The following is a 17,476-nucleotide window of genomic DNA, read 5'->3' on the forward strand; positions in this document are numbered from 1 at the left end:
GAAGGCTAAGAAAGCCGCCAGGAGAACCGCTCCCCGCAAGAAGGGGAGTAAGCCTAGCGCCTCAGAGCTGCTTCAGTTAGATGATAGCTCTGAGTCAGAGGTAACCCTTGATTCTTTACGCTCTTCTTTTGTTTCTTGTTTGTTCTTATCCGCCTTATCGACACTGATTATCAGCAGGAGGACACCGGAGCGAGTAACCTGGTGACTGAAGAGGTAACTATACTTTCCTCCGACTCGGAGCCCTTGCCAAGGCCGAAAGTCCGAAGAGTAACCCGGAAAGTAAGATTTTCACATCCTTTAGCTTATCAAGATCCTCAATTTCTTTTGAAGCAACAGACTCATGAGAGCCGGAGGCACACCCGGACCAACAAGGACGCAGACCTCTCCTCCGGCTTACCTGAAGCATCAAGGAAGCGCCGGACCGAGGTTATCTCCAACTTATATCCTTTTCATCCTTTGGCGGGCGTTACTCGTCAACCGCTCAACTCTTCTGATTCAAACTATCAGGAAACTTCACCTTCCTCCGGGGACTCTATGCAATCCAACCTGCCGGCTTTCAAGACCGCACCCGGGTAATGATGATTAGCTTATGTTATGCTTATCTTACTCATGCTTTTGTACTAACCTTTGTCCTTTCAGTGCTCAAGCAAAGCTCAGCAAGAGAGCGAAGAAAAACAAACCGGTGGAAGAGCCGGTCCTGACTGAACCGGAGGCTTCTGCTCATGAGCCGCCATCCGCCTCAGCTCCTGAAACCGCCGCTCCAACTGACGAGCCAGTCATAGAGGCTTCTACTAACCCGGAGATCCCCAGCCCAGCTCAGCCGGCCGATGACCCGGACGTTGTAATCACCCGGACAGAGTTTGTCGAGCCGGGGAGACCCACTGTGCTGGCCAAATGCTCTGCCAAAGAAGAACTGCTGGAGCGCCGCAGGGCCAGACTGGAGATCACTGACTATGCTAACTTGAGCATTGGAGACATTGTTTCTGGTTACATTGGTCAAGTGCACAACAGCCGGGACCTGGAGATTGACATGGTAAAGCAGATACAGCAAAAATCTGAGGTACAACTCTCTTGCTTACTCCATAGCCATCCTTACCATGCTAGCCCCCAAGTCTACTACTTATGATAGAATATGTTGTAGACTTAACTTCCGGCTTACCTTCATGAACCGGCAATTGTAAATAGAATCTTTCAACATACATTAGCCCCCAAGTGCCAAGTGTCTTTGCTTGCAAAGTGCTTGGGACTTTAATGTTGTATGATAACTACTCAAATTGTAACCCGGAATTTGTACAGGCTGCCTGCAAGAAATTTGAATCTGAAATCTCCGAGCTAAAGAACCGCCTGAAGACTCAGGAAACTGAGACCCGGAAGGCCAATGCCAAGTTTGAGTTCAGTGTTGCTGCACAAGAAAAACTGAAGAAGAAATTTGAAACAGAAAGAAAGACTTGGGCCGAGGAGAAGACGGCCTTGCTCAGCCGGGCCGAACAGGCGGAGGCTGCTCTGACTGAGAGAACCGCCGAACTTGCCGGCTTAAAACGCCATGTGTCCCAGATGGTCTCCGCAATCTTCGGTAAGTCATTCTGCAAGCTTTTCACAAGTTTACATTCTTTATGTCTCATAAGTCCCACTATTGCCATTGGCTTACCTGACTTTGTTAAACAGGTCCCAGAAGTTCCAACCTTAATCAGAATGTTCTGACCAAGCTGAAGGCCGTGTACACCTTGGTGGAGCAACTCTACACCGGGTCACAACGTGCGTTAGCCGTTGTGGCTCTGTCCAACGAGGTTCCGACTCACCTGCCGGATGTCCTCAGGCGGCTTGCTGTTCTTCCTCAGCGCTTCCAAGAGCTAAGACGGGCCTCTGCAAGAGCCGGAGCTATAGCTGCGCTGAGCCGGGCCAAGGCTTTTCTCCCGGAGCTAGACCCGGCCGACATTGCTCTTGGATACCCCAGTCTGAAGGAAGACGGTACTCCTTTTGACCAGAAAGACTTCGCCGCCTGTGTGAAGAGCGTGCGCCCAGTGGCTACCTTGATTGGGAATGATACAGATCTTACCAAGTATCAGCCGGGTTATGACGCGGAGAATCAGAGGATCCCAACTCCACGCTATGAAGCAATCAGCCTGATTCCGCCGACTCGTAAGCACACCTTTGCCCCAGAAGTTGACCCAGCCGGGTTAATTGATGATGAGGCTCAATTTGAGGCTTTGAGCGGCATTGACTGGAAATCATCAACCTTCCAGGTCATGGGAACAGCCGGAGGAGCGGAGAGGGATGAGCCGGAAGCTTCGACCCAACAAGCTCCTTGATCTTTTAGGCAGCTTATAGACATGCCTTAAAAACAATGCCTCATCTTTTGGACTCTGGGAGTCTTGTAATAGAGTAGGACAAACACTTAACTTTGTCGTGCCATCGTGCACGTGTTGAATGCTTAACTCCATTGAAGCTGCTTCGTTATATTCCTCCGGGTTATGTTTAATCATTTACTTTCCTGAAGCTGAAAGAGCTGTCTTTAATTGTCCTGCATAAGAAAACAAATCACAAATCTCTAGGCGGCTTACCATACTGAGAGTCATATACTTTATATATAACCCGGAATATGAATCAAAATCATAAAAGACTGGCCCTCAATTATATCCTCGAAGTAACCATAATAGCATACTTACAAGCCTTCAAGTATACTTCCGGTTTATGTAACCCGAATAATAAGGTTGATATCTCAACTCCGGTTTACCAGTATTGATAATTCTTATTGTGTGTTATTAACATTGTGAATCAAAGTTAAGTCGGCGGAGTAAGAACCGCCCTTGCACACTGTTGATATGACCAGAAGAACTTGTTGCAAATCAGAAGATCAAAACTTAGGGGCTTCCGGTTCGAATACGACCAGAGACCCGTCCCAAAGGGGTTAAGCTAAGATTCGAATGCGATCATACATCCCCTAGTGGGTTTGGCGTTGCCGATCAAGAGGGTACCGACAGCTATGTTCTCTTAGGTTCGAATACGACCCATGTTTGAACAGGAAGCCCCCAAATGACCTTAAGAGTTGTTTAACGACGCTGATTCGAATACGATCCACGTCGGTTCCCAAAGGGGATTGAGCTATGATTCAAATATGATCAAGAAAAACTCCCCAATGAGCTCGGCGATTTGCCAATCAAGTGGGTATCGACAGCTATGTTCTCTTTGGTTCGAATACGACCTATGTTTGAACAGGAAGCCCCCAGGTGATTACATTGTTAACGGCTAGATTCGAATACGATCATAAGCCGGATCCACCTCCAAGTGACCATGTGATGTTGTAACGGAAATAACACGTTTACCATTGGAGGAGAAAAAGGACAGAGGTCCTGCTTTATTATTTATCATAATATATACATGGCTATAGAAATATGTACATTATGAGAGCCGGTGGCTCAAGTGTAATAAGGCCGAAGCTGAGCTATGTTCCACGGCCGACGGGTCTCTTCCTCCGACTTGCGTGAATCTTTGTGCTCCCGAACATCAATAAGGTAGTATGACCCATTGTGCAAGTTCTTGCTGACCACAAAGGGCCCTTCCCAAGGCGGGGATAACTTGTGTGCATCTGTTTGATCTTGGATGAGCCGGAGCACCAGATCACCTTCCTGGAAGACCCGGGACTTAACCCGGCGGCTGTGATAATGGCGCAAGTCTTGTTGGTAAATCGCCGAGCGAGCTGCTGCCACATCACGCTGTTCGTCCAACAAGTCAAGAGCATCTTGGCGCGCCCGCTCATTATCCGCCTCAACATAAGCCGCCACTCGAGGCGAGTCATGACGGATGTCGCTAGGGAGGACTGCTTCCGCTCCATAAACCATGAAGAAAGGTGTGTAACCCGTAGATCTGTTAGGAGTAGTATTGATGCTCCATAACACAGAGGGTAACTCCAACCCGGCGTCCATTGCAAAGGGACCAAAAGCCGGGGCTTGATGCCCTTCAAAATCTCCTGATTAGCTCTCTCAGCTTGACCATTGGATTGAGGGTGAGCCACTGATGAAACATCAAGTCGAATATGCTCTCGTTGACAAAACTCCTCCATGGCGCCCTTAGACAGATTGGTACCATTGTCAGTTATAATGCTGTGTGGAAACCAAAGCGAAATATCACCCTTTTCATGAACTGAACCGCTGTGGCTGCGTCACACTTGCTAACTGGCTCTGCCTCAACCCACTTTGTGAACTTGTCAACTGCCACAAGAGGTGGGTCTTCTTATCCTTGGACCTTTTAAAAGGCCCAACCATATCAAGCCCCCAGACCGCAAATGGCCAAGTAATTGGAATCATCCTCAGCTCCTGAGCCGGCACATGAGCCCGTCGCGAGAACCTCTGACAACCGTCACATTTACTGACCAAGTCCTCCGCATCAGCATGAGCCGTCAGCCAGTAAAAACCATGACGAAAAGCCTTGGCCACAAGGGATTTTGAGCCGGCATGATGGCCACAATCCCCTTCATGAATCTCACGTAAGATTTCTTGACCCTCCTCAGGGGAAACACAACGCTGGAAAGTTCCAGTAACACTGCGACGATGCAGCTCGCCATTGATAATGACCATTGACTTAGACCGCCGGGTTATTTGTCTGGCCAAAGTTTCATCCTCAGGCAAATCTCCCCGGGTCATGTAAGCCAAGTATGGTACTGTCCAGTCTGGGGTGATGTGGAGAGCCGCCACCAACTGTGCCTCCGGGTCAGGAACAGCCAAGTCTTCCTCTGTAGGCAACTTAACAGAAGGGTTATGTAAGATGTCCAAGAAAGTATTAGGCGGCACCGGCTTTCGCTGAGAGCCCAGCCGGCTTAATGCATCAGCCGCCTCGTTCTTCCTGCGATCGATGTGCTCTACTTGGTAACCCTGAAAGTGTCCAGCAATGGCATCAACTTCGCGGCGATAAGCCGCCATGAGAGGGTCCTTGGAATCCCACTTGCTCGACACTTGTTGGGCCACTAAATCTAAGTTGCCAAAGCACCTTACCCGGCTTAAGCTCATCTCCTTAGCCATCCAAAGACCATGGAGCAAGGCCTCCTACTCAGCTCCATTGTTAGTACAGGGAAACATCAACCGCAGCACATAGCAAAACTTGTCACCTCGCGGGGAAGCTAATACAACTCCAGCCCCCGAGCCCTCCAATTGCCTAGACCCGTCGAAGTGTATAGTCCAATATGTATTATCGGGTTTCTCTTCAGGCGCCTGCAGCTCTGTCCAATCATTGATGAAATCCACCAATGCTTGAGATTTGATAGCAGTGCGTGGCACGTACTTCAGACCATGAGGCCCAAGTTCTATAGCCCACTTAGCCACTCTCCCTGTGGCTTCTCTGTTTTGGATGATATCTCCTAGAGGAGCAGAACTAACCACGGTGATAGGGTGACCCTGGAAATAATGCTTAAGCTTCCGGCTTGCCATGAACACCCCGTAAACAAGCTTCTGCCAATGTGGATACCGTTGTTTGGACTCAATGAGCACTTCACTGACATGGTAAACCGGCCGCTGAACCGGATACTCCTTACCCTCTTCCTTGCGCTCCACCACCACAGCCACACTGACAGCTCGTGTGTTAGCGGCTACATACAGCAATAAGGGCTCCTTGTCAACCGGAGCAGCCAGAACTGGGGGCTCAGCCAGCTGTCTCTTCAAATCCTCAAAAGCAGCATTAGCAGCATCATTCCAGACAAAGTCATCTGTTTTCTTCATCAGTTGGTACAGTGGCATGGCCTTTTCACCCAAACGGCTTATAAACCGGCTTAAAGCAGCGATGCGACCCGCCAGACGCTGGACGTCGTTTATACACGCCGGCTTAGCCAGAGAGGTGATTGCCTTGATCTTTTCCAGGTTAGCTTCAATGCCTCTGTGAGAAACCAGAAAACCCAAGAGCTTGCCTGCAGGAACACCAAAAACACACTTGGCCGGGTTAAGCATCATCTTGTAGACCCGGAGATTATCAAAGGTTTCTCTCAGATCATCTATCAAGGTCTCCTTCTCCCTGGATTTAACCACGATATCATCCACATAAGCATGAACATTGCGCCCAGTCTGGTTATGAAGACAATTCTGCACGCAACGCTGGTAAGTCGCCTGTGCACTCTTGAGCCCAAAAGGCATAGATACATAACAGAAGGCTCCAAAAGGAGTGATGAACGCTGTCTTCTCCTGGTCCTTAACTGCCATTTTAATCTGATGGTATCCAGAATAAGCATCCAAAAAACTTAAGCGCTCACAACCCGCCGTAGCATCAATAATCTGATCAATACGGGGGAGAGCAAAAGGATCAGCCGGACAAGCCTTGTTTAAATCTGTGTAATCCACACACATCTGCCAGGTGCCGTTCTTCTTAAGCACGAGCACCGGGTTAGCTAACCATTCTGGATGAAAAACTTCAACGATAAACCCGGCCGCCAAGAGCCGGGCTACCTCCTCACCAATGGCTTTCCGCCTCTCCTCATTAAACCGTCGGAGGAATTGCCTAACCGGCTTAAACTTTGGATCAATATTGAGAGTGTGCTCAGCGAGTTCTCTAGGTACACCCGGCATGTCAGAAGGTTTCCACGCAAAGATGTCCCTGTTCTCACGGATGAACTCGATGAGCGCGCCTTCCTATTTCGGATCCAGATTGGCACTAATGCTGAATTGTTGAGATGAGTCACCTGGAACAAAGTCAACAAGTTTAGTCTCATCAGCGGACTTAAATTCCATTACCGGCTCATGCTCCGTGGTTGGCTTCTTCAAAGACGTCATAACTGTCGGGTCAACATTGTCCTTGTAAAACTTCAACTCCTCTGTTGCACAAACAGATTCAGCGTAAGCCGCGTCACCTTCCTCACACTCCAAGGCTATCTTTCGGCTGCCATGAACCGTAATGGTCCCATTGTGACCCGGCATCTTGAGCTGCAAATATACATAACATGGCCGTGCCATGAACTTGGCGTAAGCCGGCCGCCCAAATAAAGCATGATACGGGCTTCTTATCTTAACCACCTCGAAGGTTAATTTTTCCGCCCTGTAGTTGTACTCATCTCCAAAAGCCACTTCCAGCTCGATCTTACCCAACTGGATACGCCGACTTACCAGGCACCACACCATGGAAAACAGTATTGGACTGGCTGGGATTCTTATCAATTAATCCCATACGACGGAAAGTCTCATAATAGAGGATGTTGATGCTGCTGCCTCCGTCCATGAGTACTTTAGTGAATTTATATCCCCCCACCTGAGGAGCCACCACTAGGGCCAGGTGACCTGGATTATCAACCCGGGGAGGGTGATCTTCCCTGCTCCACACAATAGGCTGCTCAGACCATCTTAAATAGCGTGGAACCGCCGGCTCAACAGCATTCACGGCCCTCTTATGAAGCTTCTGATCTCGCTTGCACAGACTGGTGGTAAACACATGATACTGTCCACCATTGAGCTTCTTTGGATTGGTCTGGTATCCCCCCTGCTGCTGCTGATGCCCCTGGCTGGACTGCTGATTAAAGCCCCCTTGAACATTCTAAGGATTGGAATTTGAGCCGCCGCCCGGGCCATGAAAGCCGCCGGCACCTGAGCCGCCGCCCGGGCCATTGTTGCCATTAAAGGCATTGGAATTCTTAAAGGCCTTCATGATTGCGCAATCTTTCCATAGATGAGTAGCTGGCTTCTCCCTAGAGCCATGCCTTGGACAAGGCTCATTCAACAACTGCTCAAGCGTCGGGCCTGACCCGCCGGCTCGGGGAGGTGGCCTCCCCTTACGTCGTTGGTTGTTACCCTGCGAGCTAGCGTTGGCCACAAACTCTATGCTGCCATCAGCCTTACGCTTGCTTCCTCCTTGGTTCGCCGGGTTATGCTGAGGACCCTTGCCATTGCCGTTCTTCTTTCCCTTCCCTGTCCTTTCATCATCCGACGCGGGGTCCTTGGTACTATCAGAGTCGGCGTACTTGACGAGAGCCGCCATCAGCGTACCCATATCATTGCAATCGCGCTTGAGCCGCCCGAGTTTCATCTTCAGGGGCATGAAACGACAATTCTGCTCCAACATTAAGACTGCAGAGCCGGCATCCATCTTATCAGATGAATGTATTATCTCTTTGACCCGGCGAACCCAATGGGTTGTAGACTCACCCTCCTGCTGCTTAAAGTTAGTCAAATCCACAATGGACATAGACTGCCTACAGGTATCTTTGAAGTTTTGGATGAAGCGGGCTTTTAGCTCAGCCCAAGACCCAATAGAATTCGGTGGCAGCCCTTTCAACCAAGTGCGGGCAGTCCCATCTAACATCATGGTGAAGTACTTGGCCATTGCTGCTTCACTGACCTCCAGCAACTCCATAGCCATCTCGTAGCTCTCGATCCATGCTCCAGGTTGTAAATCAGCCGTGTAATTAGGCACTTTCCTAGGCCCCTTGAAATCCTTGGGCAGACGTTCATTGCGGAAGCCGGCACCAGACAAGGGACACCTCCAGTCCTCGTAGGTATACCCACATCGATAGAAGCCATCGGATAAGCTGGGGGCGGCTGGTAAGCCGTCAACTGAGGCGCCTGCTCCGCCTCTTGCCGTGCTCTGTCTTGGTCTACCATGTGAAAGGCTCCGTTATGAGCCGGGCCGTGGCCAGGAGGCAAGTCATGGCGTCGGACATTGCTTGAGCCGGTCGCTGAGACCATGTGTCTTCTATAACTCGGGCTCCGGCCTGGGCGAGGGGTTGAATGAATCATGTCCCGACTATAAGAATATGCCTCTTGCTGCGCTAGAGCCATCTGAAGGAGTTCTCTGACCCGGCGGGTTTCAACCGCCGTTGGAGAGTCACCGTCGATTGGGAGAGCCGCCAGCCGCGCCGCCGCGGCGACCATGTTTTCCAACGGGTTGGCATAATGACCCGGTGGTATTGGCACGTACTGAGGCGGGGTAGCGTTGACCCGGGGAGGCCCCATCACTTGGGGCTGAATTAGCGTTCCAGCCCCGGGCGCCATGATCTCTGGCGGGTTACTAGGCCCTGCACCCGGCGTGTTGAAGAGGTTTCGAGGATCGTAAACCGGAGGGAGTCGAGATTGGGCCTTCTGATGCCTCCTTATCATGACCTCATTGGACGCATTTTGATCCATTGTGAGCCGGAAAGACTGTGCCTGAATCAGCCGAGTCTGGGCGTCGAGAGCCGCCCTCTCTGCAGCCATCCTGATCCCTTCCGCCACCAGATCCTCCTTGGCTTTTGCTAGATCCAATTTTAACTGTGCCACCTCCGCATCATGCTGAGCTTGATCCACCGGGGCAACCGTAGCAGTCAACAGGACCGTCATCTTGTCAGTGAGATCCATCAGAATCTGAGCCGGCGAGGGCACAGGGCTTCCTGACCCGGCGGCGGGGTTTTGAACAGGTTGTGCGCCGGCCATGAAGATTCCAACCCAGCTCGGCGGATCAAAGGGGTCCGGAATACTATCGCCATCGAAACAACCCCTGAGCCTGCCGTCTTGAAGTTGATACAACGAGTTTGACTCACCCGTAGCCAACTCGCCGTCAGAGCTGGCGGCCGTCTCATCACCAGATCCAGATCCTTCAGAGAGTCCTCCATGGACACATCCCACGAAAGCATGCTTCAAGGCAGGTAGAGCCCGGGCGGGTCGTGCACGCTGAGCTGTCTCGATGAGATCGGCGCAGAGGACCGGCTCAGGGCCCGGCTCACCAATCTTGCCAATGAAGACATGGATTCCGACGAAGGGGACCCGGTACCCGTACTCGATTGAGCCAGCGTCAGGGCCCCAGTTTGCATCGTCGATGTAGAGCTTGCCGCGACGACTCTTGGTCATCCGGCCCACTGCGTATCCCTTGAGCCCTTCGAAGCTACCCTTCAAGAACTCAAATCCACCGTGCGCCAGCCCCACGGTGGGCGCCAACTGTCGTGGAATTGTCACGTCAGATGTCCTTGTGCAAGGACTTAGTCATGGATCCATCGCAGCTAGGAAGCTTAAAGGGGTTAAACGGGACAAGGAACACGAGGGTTATACTGGTTCGGCCCCTTACGGTGAAGGTAAAAGCCTACGTCCAGTTGAGGTGGTATTGATTAGGGTTTCGACGACCAAGAGCTAAACCGTCCTGCCTGGTTATCGATTTGGTCTTACTTGTCCCTAAACCGCCGCCGGGTCGTCCCTTTATATAGAGAGGTCGACGCCCAGCGGCTCTCAGAGTCCCGGCCGGCTCATAACAGTGTCCGGCTCGGACTCTTAACTATTCCTGCCTTACACTACAAGTTTCACCATGATGGCGGTTATCACTACGGGCCTTAAGCCATCTCCGGGTCTTAAGCCCATTATTGACCCGATGTCTTCAAGTTTGGTACTGGGCTTCAGAGAGTCCTCCATGGACACATCCCACAAAAGCATGCTTCAAGGCAGGTAGAGCCCGGGCGGGTCGTGCACGCTGAGCCGTCTCGATGAGATCGGCGCAGAGGTCCGGCTCAGGGCCCGGCTCACTAATCTTGCCAATGAAGCATGGATTCCGCCGAAGGGGACCCGGTACCCGTACTCGATTGAGCCGGCGTCGGGGCCCCAGTTTGCATCGTCGATGTAGAGCTTGCCGCGACGACTCTTGGTCATCCGGCCCACAGCGTATCTCTTGAGCCCTTCGAAGCTGCCCTTCAAGAACTCAAATCCACCGTGCGCCAGCCCCACGGTGGGCGCCAACTGTCGTGGAATTGTCACGTCAGATGTCCTCGTGCAAGGACTTAGTCGTGGAGCCATCGCAGCAAGGAAGCTTAAAGGGGTTAAACGGGACAAGGAACACGAGGGTTATACTGGTTCGGCCCCTTACGGTGAAGGTAAAAGCCTACGTCCAGTTGAGGTGGTATTGATTAGGGTTTCGACGACCAAGAGCTAAACCGTCCTGCCTGGTTATCGATTTGGTCTTACTTGTCCCTAAACCACCGCCGGGTCGTCCCTTTATATAGAGAGGTCGACGCCCAGCGGCTCTCAGAGTCCCGGCCGGCTCATAACAGTGTCCGGCTCGGACTCTTAACTATTCCTGCCTTACACTACAAGTTTCACCATGACGGCGGTTATCACTACGGGCCTTAAGACATCTCCGGGTCTTAAGCCCATTATTGACCCGCCGTCTTCAAGTTTGGTACTGGGCTTCGCGTGATGACCATTATGAGTAACCCGGCCCTCCTGGGCGGGTGACTCTAATGGTTATATCCTCAACAGGATTGATTGAATCCTCGACATCGTGGTTCATCCGATGAGATCATCATGGAACATGTGGGAGCCAACATGGGTATCCAGATCCCGCTGTTGGTTATTGACCGGAGAGTCGTGTCGGTCATGTCTGCATGTCTCCCGAACCCGTAGGGTCTACACACTTAAGGTTCGGTGACGCTAGGGTTGTAGAGATATTAGTATGCGGAAATCCAAAAGTTGTTCAGAGTCCCGGATGAGATCCCGGATGTCACGAGGAGTTCCGGAATGGTCCGGAGGTGAAGAATTGTATATAGGAAGTCCAGTTTCGGCCACCGGGAAAGTTTCGGGGGTCACCGGTATTGTACCGGGACCACCGGAAGGGTCCCGGGGGGTCTACCGGGTGGGGCCACCTATCCCGGAGGGCCCCATGGGCTGAAGTGGGAGGGAACCAGTCCCTGGTGGGCTGGTGCGCCCCCCTTGGGCCTTCCCCTGCGCCTAGGGTTGGAAACCCTAGGGGTGGGGGGCGCCCCACTTGGCTTGGGGTGCAAGCCACCCCCTTGGCCGCCGCCCCCCTTGGAGATTGGATCTCCTAGGGCCGGCGCCCCCCAGGGGCCCTATATAAAGAGGGGGGAGGGAGGTCAGCCGCACCCAAGCCCTGGCGCCTCCCTCTCCCTCCCGTGACACCTCTCCCTCTCGCTGAGCTTGGCGAAGCCCTGCCGAGATCCCCGCTGCTTCCACCACCACGCCGTCGTGTTGCTGGATCTCCATCAACCTCTCCCTCCCCTTGCTAGATCAAGAAGGAGGATACGTCTTCCCCAACCGTACGTGTGTTGAACGCAGAGGTGCCGTCCGTTCGGCGCTCGGTCATCGGTGATTTGGATCACGATGAGTACGACTCCATCAACCCCGTTCACTTGAACGCTTCCGCTCGCCATCTACAAGGGTATGTAGATGCACTCTTTTCCCTCTCGTTGCTAGAAGACTCCATAGATTGTTCTTGGTGATGCGTAGAATTTTTTTAATTTCTACAACGATCCCCAACAGTGGCATCATGAGCTAGGTCTATGCGTGTTTCTATGCACGAGTAGAACACAAACTTGTTGTGGGCGTAGATGTTGTCAATTTTCTTGCCACTACTAGTCTTATCTTGCTTCGGCGGCATCGTGGGATGAAGCGCCCGGACCAACCTTACACGTACGCTTACGTGAGACAGGTTCCACCAACTGACATGCACTAGTTGCATAAGGTGGCTAGTGGGTGTCTGTCTCTCCCACTTTAGTCGGATCGGATTCGATGAAAAGGGTCCTTATGAAGGGTAAATAGAAATTGGCATATCACGTTGTGGTTTTGGCGTAGGTAAGAATCGTTCTTGCTAGAAACCTATAGCAGCCACGTAAAAAGTTGCAACAACAATTAGAGGACGTCTAACTTGTTTTTGCAGCAAGTGTCATGTGATGTGATATGGCCAAAAGGATGTGATGAATGAATATATGTGATGTATGAGATTGATCATGTTCTTGTAATAGGAATCACGACTTGCATGTCGATGAGTATGACAACCGGCAGGAGCCATAGGAGTTGTCTTAATTTATTTATGACCTGCGTGTCAACTGAAACGCCATGTAATTACTTTACTTTATTGCTAAACCGTTAGCCATAGTAGTAGAAGTAATCGTTGGCGAGACAACTTCATGAAGACACGATGATGGATCATGATGGAGATCATGGTGTCATGCCGGTGACGATGATGAAATGGCGCCCCGAAGATGGAGATCAAAGGAGCAAAATGATACTGGCCATATCATGTCACTATTTGATTGCATGTGATGTTTATCATGTTTTACATCTTATTTGCTTAGAACGACGGTAGCATAAATAAGATGATCCCTCGCTAAAATTTCAAGAAAGTGTTCCCCCTAACTGTGCACCGTTGCGAAGGTTCGTTGTTCCGAAGCACCACGTGATGATCGGGTGTGATAGCTTCTAACGTTCGCATACAACGGGTGTAAGCCAGATTTACACACGCAATACACTTAGGTTGACTTGACGAGCCTAGCATGTACAGACATGGCCTCGGAACACAAGAGACCGAAAGGTCGAACATGAGTCGTATAGCAGATACGATCAACATGAAGATGTTCACCGATGATGACTAGTCCGTCCCACGTGATGATCGGACACAGCCTAGTTGACTTTAGATGACTAGAGGGATGTCTGTCTGAGTGGGAGTTCGTTAATAATTTGATTAGATGAACTTTATTATCATGAACTTAGTCTAAAAATCTTTACAATATGTCTTGTAGATCAAATGGCCCACGCTAATGTTGCCCTCAACTTCAACGCGTTCCTAGAGAAAACCAAGCTGAAAGACGATGGTAGCAACTACACGGACTGGGTCCGTAACCTGAGGATTATCCTCATAGCTGCCAAGAAAGCATATGTCCTTGAAGCACCGCTAGGTGATGCACCTGTTTCCCAGCAACTCAAGACGTTCTGAACGCCTGGCAGTCGCGTAGTGATGATTACTCCTTGGTTCAGTGCGGCATGCTTTACAGCTTAGAACCGGGGCTCCAAAAGCGTTTTGAGCAGCACGGAGCATATGAGATGTTCCAAGAGCTGAAAATGGTTTTCCAAGCTCATGCCCGGGTCGAGAGATATGAAGTCTCCGACAAGTTCTACAGTTGTAAGATGGAGGAGAATAGTTCCGTCAGCGAACACATACTCAAAATGTCTGGGTTGCACAACCGCTTGTCTCAGCTGGGAGTTAATCTCCCGGATGACGCGGTCATTGACAGAATCCTTCAGTCGCTCCCACCTAGCTACAAGAGCTTTGTGATGAACTTCAATATGCAGGGGATGGAAAAGACCATTCCTGAGGTATATTCAATGCTGGAAATCAGCGGAGGTGGAGATCAAAAAGGAACATCAAGTGTTGATGGTGAATAAAACCACTAAGTTCAAGAAAGGCAAGGGTAAGAAGAACTTCAAGAAGGACGGCAAGGGAGTTTCCGCGCCCGGTAAGCCAGTTGTCGGGAAGAAGCCAAAGAATGGACCTAAGCCTGAGACTGAGTGCTTTTATTGCAAGGGAAGTGGTCACTGGAAGCGGAACTGCCCCAAGTACTTGGCGGACAAGAAGGCCGGCAACACCAAAGGTATATGTGATATACATGTTATTGATGTGTACCTTACCAGCACTCGTAGTAGCTCCTGGGTATTTGATACCGGTGCGGTTGCTCATATTTGTAACTCAAAGCAGGAGCTGCGGAATAAACGGAGACTGGCAAAGGACGAGGTGACGATGCGCGTCGGGGATGGTTCCAAGGTCGATGTGATCGCCGTCGGCACGCTACCTCTACATTTACCTACGGGATTAGTTTTAAACCTCAATAATTGTTATTTGGTGCCAGCTTTGAGCATGAACATTGTATCAGGATCTCGTTTAATTCGAGATGGCTACTCATTTAAATCCGAGAATAATGGTTGTTCTATTTATATGAGAGATATGTTTTATGGTCATGCCCCGCTGGTTAATGGTTTATTCTTAATGAATCTCGAACGTAGTGTTACACATATTCATAGTGTGAATGCCAAGAAATGTAAGGTTGATAATGATAGTCCCACATACTTGTGGCACTGCCGCCTTGGCCACATTGGTGTCAAACGCATGAAGAAACTCCATGCAGATGGACTTTTGGAGTCTCTTGATTATGAATCATTTGACATGTGCGAACCATGCCTCATGGGCAAAATGACTAAGACTCCGTTCTCCGGAACAATGGAGCGAGCAACCAACTTATAGGAAATCATACATACTGATGTGTGCGGTCCAATGAGTGTTGAGGCTCGCGGTGGCTATCGTTATGTTCTCACTCTCACTGATGACTTGAGTAGATATGGGTATGTCTACCTAATGAAACACAAGTCTGAGACCTTTGAAAAGTTCAAGGAATTTCAGAGTGAGGTTGAGAATCAACGTGACAGAAAAATAAAGTTCTTACGATTAGATCGTGGAGGGGAATATTTGAGTCACGAATTTGGCACATACTTAAGGAAATGTGGAATTGTTTCACAACTCACGCCGCCTGGAACACCTCAGCGTAATGGTGTGTCCGAACGTCGTAATCGCACTCTATTGGATATGGTGCGATCTATGATGTCTGTTACCGATCTACCGCTCTCATTTTGGGGCTATGCTTTAGAGACTGCCGCATTCACTTTAAATAGGGCTCCGTCGAAATCCGTTGAGACGACACCGTATGAATTATGGTTTGGGAAGAAACCTAAGCTGTCGTTTCTAAAAGTTTGGGGATGCGATGCTTATGTCAAGAAACTTCAACCTGAAAAGCTCGAACCCAAGTCGGAGAAATGCGTCTTCATAGGATACCCTAAGGAAACCATTGGGTATACCTTCTACCTCAGATCCGAAGGCAAGACCTTTGTTGCTAAGAACGGATCCTTTCTGGAGAAAGAGTTTCTCTCAAAGGAAGTAAGTGGGAGGAAGGTAGAGCTTGATGAAGTACTGCCTCTTGAAGCGGAAAGTAGCGCAGCTCAGGAAAATGTTCCTGTGGTGCATGCACCGACTAGAGAGGAAGTTAATGATGATGATGATCAAGGTACTTCGGATCAAGCTCCTACTAAACTTCGTAGGTCCACAAGGACAGGTTCCGCGCCAGAGTGGTACGGCAACCCTGTCTTGGAAATGATGTTGTTAGACAACGGTGAACCTTCGAACTATGAAGAAGCAATGGCGGGCACAGATTCCGACAAATGGCTAGAAGCCATGAAATCCGAGATAGGATCCATGTATGAAAACGAAGTATGGACTTTGACTGACTTGCCCGATGATCAGCGAGCCATAGAAAATAAATGGATCTTTAAGAAGAAGACAGACGCGGATGGTAATGTGACCATCTATAAGGCTCGACTTGTCGCTAAGGGTTATCGACAAGTTCAAGGGGTTGACTATGATGAGACTTTCTCACCGTAGAGAAGCTGAAGTTCGTCCGAATCATGTTAGCAATTGCCGCATTCTATGATTATGAGATATGGCAAATGGATGTCAAAACGGCATTCCTTAACGGCTTTCTTAAGGAAGAATTGTATATGATGCAGCCGGAAGGTTTTGTCGATCCTAAGAATGCTAACAAGGTATGCAAGCTCCAGCGCTCCATCTTTGGGCTGGTGCAAGGAGTTGGAACATTCGATTTGATGAGATGATCAAAGCGTTTGGGTTTACACAGACTTATGGAGAAGCCTGTGTTTACAAGAAAGTGAGTGGGAGCTCTGTAGCATTTCTCATATTATATGTGGATGACATACTGTTGATGGGAAATGATATAGAATTCTTGGGAAGCATAAAGGCCTACTTGAACAAGTGTTTTTCAATGAAGGACCTTGGAGAAGCTGCTTATATATTAGGCATCAAGATCTATAGAGATAGATCAAGACGCCTCATTGGTCTTTCACAAAGTATTTACCTTGACAAGATATTGAAGAAGTTCAATATGGATCAGTCCAAGAAGGGGTTCTTGCCTATATTGCAAGGTGTGCAATTGAGCATGGCTCAATGCCCGACCACGGCAGAAGATAGAGAAAAGATGAGTGTCGTCCCCTATGCCTCGGCCATAGGGTCTATTATTTATGCCATGCTGTGTACCAGACCTGATGTAAACCTTGCCGTAAGTTTGGTAGGGAGGTACCAAAGTAATCCCGGCATGGAACACTGGACAACGGTCAAGAATATCCTGAAGTACCTGAAGAGGACTAAGGATATGTTTCTCGTTTATGGAGGTGACGAAGAGCTCGTCGTAAAGGGTTACGTCGATGCTAGTTTCGACACAGATCTGGATGACTCTAAGTCACAAACCGGATACGTGTATATTTTGAATGGCAGGGCAGTAAGCTGGTGCAGTTGCAAGCAAAGCGTTGTGGCGGGATCTACATGTGAAGCGGAATACATGGCGGCCTCAGAGGCAGCACAAGAAGCAATCTGGTGAAGGAGTTCATTACCGACCTAGGAGTTATTCCCAATGCGTCAGGCCCGATGACTCTCTTCTGTGACAACACTGGAGCTATTGCCCTTGCCCAGGAGCCTAGGTTTCACAAGAAGACCAGGCATATCAAGCGTCGCTTCAACTCCATTCGTGAAAATGTTCAAAACGGAGACATAGATATTTGTAAAGTACATACGGACCTGAATGTAGCAGCTCCGTTGACTAAACCTCTCCCTAGAGCAAAACATGATCAACACCAGAACTCTATGGGTGTTCGATTCATCACAATGTAACTAGATTATTGACTCTAGTGCAAGTGGGAGACTGTTG

The sequence above is a fragment of the Triticum aestivum genome, chromosome 7D, assembly GCF_018294505.1.
Source record: "Triticum aestivum cultivar Chinese Spring chromosome 7D, IWGSC CS RefSeq v2.1, whole genome shotgun sequence".
NCBI lineage: Eukaryota > Viridiplantae > Streptophyta > Magnoliopsida > Poales > Poaceae > Triticum > Triticum aestivum.